The sequence below is a fragment of the Equus quagga genome, chromosome 19, assembly GCF_021613505.1.
Source record: "Equus quagga isolate Etosha38 chromosome 19, UCLA_HA_Equagga_1.0, whole genome shotgun sequence".
In the NCBI taxonomy this organism is placed as follows: Eukaryota; Metazoa; Chordata; class Mammalia; order Perissodactyla; family Equidae; genus Equus; species Equus quagga.
Window position 1 is genome coordinate 25,545,284 of NC_060285.1, and position 5,901 is coordinate 25,551,184.

Below are 5,901 nucleotides of genomic sequence, written 5' to 3' on the forward strand. Positions count from 1 at the left end.
TGATCACCCTAACTCCTGCACATGAGGAATTGTTAGCTCTTTCTATTGCATGCATACATCCTGAATCTACAGCATGTGGTTTCGTTTATATGATGGAGTACCGTACTGCCTTGATTGCTACTTTCTATTTAGCTTTCATGTTTTTCACAACCCAGGAGCAACACTGCAGGATTTCAATTTACAAATGGTTTGGGAAGATAGAAATAATCACACAAACAACTACGGTTAACCATCTACACTGTCCTTATTCTGCTTTTTTTAAAGAAGTGGACTTAAAAACATGTACAGAGTATAAAATAAAATTTAGATACCTCAATAATCTTCCCTCATGAAAGATTACTAGTATCTTTTTTGTATGGTTTACTAAAGCTTTAAAAGTTAAAATTTCCACCCTAACGCTTTTCCTTTCCTCTCTCTCTGCTTTTCCAGATCCTTCCCCCTCTGCTATGAGAAAGGGAGACTAAAATTTTGTTTTGCACGTTTCTCACAGTACTATAATTTTAACCTTTACAGTATTTATCCTGCAATTAACTATTATTTAGTACAGAAGTGAAACTCGATTTAAGGGATTATAAATATGAACAAAACTCAGTTCTTGACTCCAAGGAGCTTTACAGGATGGTAATAACCCTAAGAGAAATAATAATGATAAATACACTTACTTTTCTCTTTATACTTCAGGAAGTGTTTACACATGCCAAACTTCATTTGATCTTTAAAACATCCTTGTAAGGAAGGTAGGACAGATACTATTTTCCTAACTTTACAGAGGAGCTAGAGATAAAACATGCAACATATTTAAAGAACTAAAAATAACTAGATAAATTGTCATAATTGTGATTATAACTAGATAAACATGTTATATAATTGTGTGTGTGTGTGTGTGTGTGTAAGTATGTATATATATGTACGTATACACACATACACACCCATAGCTTATCCTTGGAAACATGGCTTGGCTTAAGAAAATATCTGTCCCACTAATCTGGCACACTGCTTAAAATTTCATTTTACAAATTCCACACTCTGGGTGTCTACAGGAGGTTCCATTAAAATATAATCTTAGAGAGAAATGCAAAAAACATTACTATACACTAATAATTTACAAGTGGATCAGTTTACTGCATGATAATTGGGCTCCTTAGGAAAAGGAAGGTTAGGGTAAAGGTCCTAGAACAAAATAGGAAATAGGAAAAGTTATGATGGGAGGAAAGACAGAAAGACCTTTGATAGACTGAGGTAAAGCCCTGGGCACAAGCAGCCTGAGGATCCCCCAAAAAGTGAGTAGAGTGGAGGTGCTGAGGGTGTTAAAAGGCGAGATGAATTGACTAAGTTCACAACTTTGCTTCAGTTAATGCCAAAACCCTGGGCTCAGTTTCAACTTCCAGTAGGTCTACGTTGGAAATTCACCTCAAAGTACAAGTTTCCCTCACAGACCTCCAAATAAACAGTTAATGGCCCGTTAAAATTAAATCAGCTTTGGTACCATCTACTTCTCAACTTGCCTTTATCTCCCTTACCTGCCACCACCCTCATTCTTTCTTAGAATTAAAAAAAAAGTCTAATTCTAAAGCCATTTCTTTCTGCACACTTTCCTCTCTATTCACCTACTAAGGCCATATCTGGCCATCTGCTGTTCTGTTTTCAATAGAATTCTCTCAACTCCTTTCTTACATATTTGCCATAAATTCAAGGTTCTTTAGGTCACTCATTTAAGAAAAAAATTCAACTGCACTGTGTTGCTACACGTTAATCAAACTTCAGGTCTGAGTTCTTTAGTATTTTCTTTACCTACTTCCTCTATTTAATCCTTTCTGTCCTCAAAACATTTAAAGGCAGGCTAGGGACATCTCAGCACCTAGCATGGTGCCAGGCACATAGGTGCTCAAAAAATATTTGTCAAATAAATCTTTAATAACTTTAAAGTTATGAGATAGGAACACTCAGTCTATAAAACTCTGAAAACTCTTGGAAGTAGTTTCCTCAAAGTTAACAAGCTCATAAATTCTTTATTTGTCTACAATTAGGATTCCTAAGATATTTCTCAGATTCATGAAAGACCAGACTAGAAAATTCTAAAAATCAATGCTAAGCATAAAAAGCACCTCTGAGGTTTTACAAAATTTGCAGTGTTTTGTATTCTTTTACTTCATCCACTTAATTCATTCACACTCTCTTCCCACGACACAGGAAACAAAACCAGTTTGTGTTGTATCCACTTCAGAAGAAGCTGGATATGGCCTCAGAATTGAGGTCTCAGAGTCATTAAAATTTTCTCTTGCTTAGGAAACCGTGCGCCTACCTTGGAGAAAGGGTAAATTGCCATTTCTCCCACTTTGGGGACTGTGGAAACAAGGAAACCCCTACACATCATTTCCACAACCCTATATTACACTAGGGAACTTCCAATTTTAAGTCATTAAGAATTTTAATAGTGTTTTTGGCTAGCACTGTACTAAGAGCTGTGGAGAGGTACATAAATGGAGCAAGTGCACAGTCCTTGCCCCTACAGAGGTCACAATGCAAAGAGAGAGAACCAGGCGCGGAACTCAGAACAAAGGATGTGACTGCATAATAATGTCCTAGTGGGGGTGGGGGCTGGGGATCTGGAAGCCCAGTTGTTACTAGGAAAGCCGTTTCCAGGAGGTGAGAGCTTAGGCCAGCTCTGAAAGAGGTTGATTGTAATGATCTGCAGGAGTGAAAGTTGGAGGGCTTTCTACTTACGAGATAAACATCTGCCCTGATTTAAAGGTGGGAAGTGCCTGAAGTGTGGAAGAACTTCAGGAGACTGACTTCTTAGCATTCCAAAGGCCAAAGTGGGGAAAGACTGATTTTGAGGATGTAATAGGTAAGTTTGGGGGAGTCAGTTTATAAAGGTGGGAAGGGAAAGAGACATTTTTTTGTTATATAAGTTTAGATTTGATGAGATGGTTAAAAAACAAATAGGAAAATTACATGAGAAGAATGATTGACAGCTATGTAAAAATGAGATTGCAATAGAGAAGTTTGGGGCTCAGGAAATAAGCTAGACATGCCATAATTTAGGCCTAGGTTGTTAAGACCTGGAATAAAATTGGTAGCTGAGGAAATTTTCAAAGTTGAATAAATAGTAATAATAATTTTGAAAGGGTATGCTACAAACTATCTCGTTACTACTCTTTAATTATTAACACAATTAACAATCTCCAGATAATTTCTTATCTCCCCACTTCCCATCCAGCACCTCTCCTGGCTTAGATGTTCATAGTCAACACATTTTGTTAAGGACACCCTATTCAGTACCCTCTACCTACGCTTTACTCAGCTTGTCCTTGCTTTGTCTTCTTTCCATTTCACCTCCTCTTCATTCATGCAAATCATTTGAGTCCTTAAAAGACCCAGTCTAAGTGCCACCTGTTCCTTGAAGCCATTTATGATCTCAGGAAATTCTCTGAACTTCTGTCTGCTAGTCACTTTGACCACATGCAACTTATCCACTGATTAGAACTTTTGACTATTGATGATCTTCATTCTATTTAACTCTTTATACAACAGTTAGTGAAAACTATGATCATTGTAGAAAATTAGACAATAAAAATCACTTGTAATCTCACCACCATCATTAAAATGTTGATGTATTCCAAGTGTCGTTCAATGTGAATAATTCATACATACCTATTTAAAACACAGTATATACATTTTTGCATCCTGTTTTTAGTTTTCACTTTTATACAGTTATTTTAGAGGCTCCTGGAATCCAAGCAGTTCTCCTCAGAATTTTGTTAAGACTCCTGCTACTGCTACTTCTCTTTAACTGAGCTGCTGCTCCCTATACCCTCTTTCTGATTACTCAGGGCTTCTGCTCCTTTGTGGCTCTTGCTGCCTGGTGTCCACTGCTTGCATACTCAGTGTGCCTTTAAACCATTATCCAATCCACCTCAACCCCTCTTTAACCCTGTACAGTGTTTGGGTAGAGCTTTAACAAGCTTCCTACAGTTTGATTGCCCTTGGTCTGGCAATCCCAGTCCAGTGGACTTAGTCCATCCCAGTCCAGTAAACTGTTGCAAAGAGGGAGAAGGGCTCAGGTTGTACCCGTAAGATAATTTATGCAGAAGGAACCTCTCAGAGGAATGGAAATGGCAGACGCAGTTGGCTTGACCTATATTCCTTCATTTAATATTTTTTGAAAATAAGATTTATGATGACCATATATTACTCTGTCCCATGAATATACCAAATGTACTTAACCACTCCCATAGTGCTGAATAGTTAGGTCGTGTCTATTTTCAGCCTTCTAAGTTGCCTGAGTCTCAGGTAAAAACTCTTTGTATTTCTCAAAGTAGAATTCCTAGATCAGAGGTGGCGGACTCTTGATAGAGTTTGCCAACGATCTTCTAGACCGTTTTACAACATTAAAATAAGAGCAAAGATTTTGGTCTTTGTTATATTTTGCTTTCTAGGAACCACAGAAAGAACTATATTGCATGCCAGAAATGCTTAATTGGAAGAAATACTTCCTCTTAAGAGATGCTCTCATGTGATGCACATAGTGCATTTTAGAAATTAAGGTAGCGAGAAAGGTTACAGGATAGCAGTTTGTGTTTTGAGTGAGAGGAATGCACTGGGGACACAACTGAACCAGAGAGAATATTATGCGCTTAACTATACAGAAAAAAAATGAAAGGAGTCTTACTCTTTCTACTTTATTCCTATCTTTATTTATCTATTTTATTCCTATCTTTAATCCTTGTGTGCTTGACTAATTTATGCAGTTGAATCTTCACGTACATACTCGATATTTTTTCAAACATGAACTGATTAGACTCTATTGCCATTTTATTATCTACATAAGAATTCTCAAGGTTAATATGTCAGATGTTAATTAGCCATTTCCCATTGGTTGGACACTTTTTTTCCTTCAAAATTTTGTTATTTGGATAATATACTACGAATACCTTTGTGCATTCATTCTTTTTTTCCAGGTCACACCACTGAAAGATATTCCCTAAAGTGGAATTGTTGATTAAAAGAGATGAACAGTTTTATAGCTTGCTTTATATATTGTAAGAAATCGTAGGCAACTGACATGTTATTAACGTTGCACGGTTGTCTCGCTGCTGCTTCAAGCTCCCCTTAGGAAGATGGTGTCTTCATTTTCAATATTCCCCGCGGGGTAGAATTGGCTCAGAGCCGAGCGCCAAGTGAAAGCTCAATAAATCTTAATGGACTCATCTTCTTGTACCTGTAGTCTTGACTTTCCTCTTCTCCAGATTTTTCTCCCTCAGTCTCTTCTCTTCGTTTCATTTCGGAATAGCCTTCATTATCTTAAATGGGCAATTTCAAGTACGGTCATTTTGGACAGAGGTGCCTTTTTCTGTCCCTTAAATCTTATTTCTCAGGAAGTTTCCTATTCTGGAACCTTACTCGCCCGACTGCTATCTGAGGAAGCCCTTGAGCTCGCACCTAGGTGCCTCCTCGGGAAGGAAACGTTTCCTCGAAAAAGGTCGACGCCAGTTCCTTTGGGCAGATTCTGAAGATAACCGAACTGGCGCGCCTTTCTGCCAAACAATTCGGCGCCGCGTGAGTCGCAGAAGTTCAGTGCAGAAGGCATCGCGCGAGCGGGATGGTTTGCATCTCACAGGCTCGCGGTCACCGCGACGGTTACGACAGGTGCGGAGCCCGCCGCGGGGCGGAAGCTCCCACGGCCTCCGCGGGCCCCCGCCGCGCCGGGCACGTCCACCGCTGCCGCCGAGTGGCAGCCCCGGCGCGGCTCCCTCGGGACGGCTACCCTGCAGCCCCGCGCCGGGCGCCCCCTCCACACCCCCGCCCTCCGGCGGCGCGGGGGCGGGGCCGGCGCCGCGTCACCGCTGACGTAGCCGCCCGACCGGGCCCCTGCCGCCGCCGCCGCCGCCGCCGCTGCCA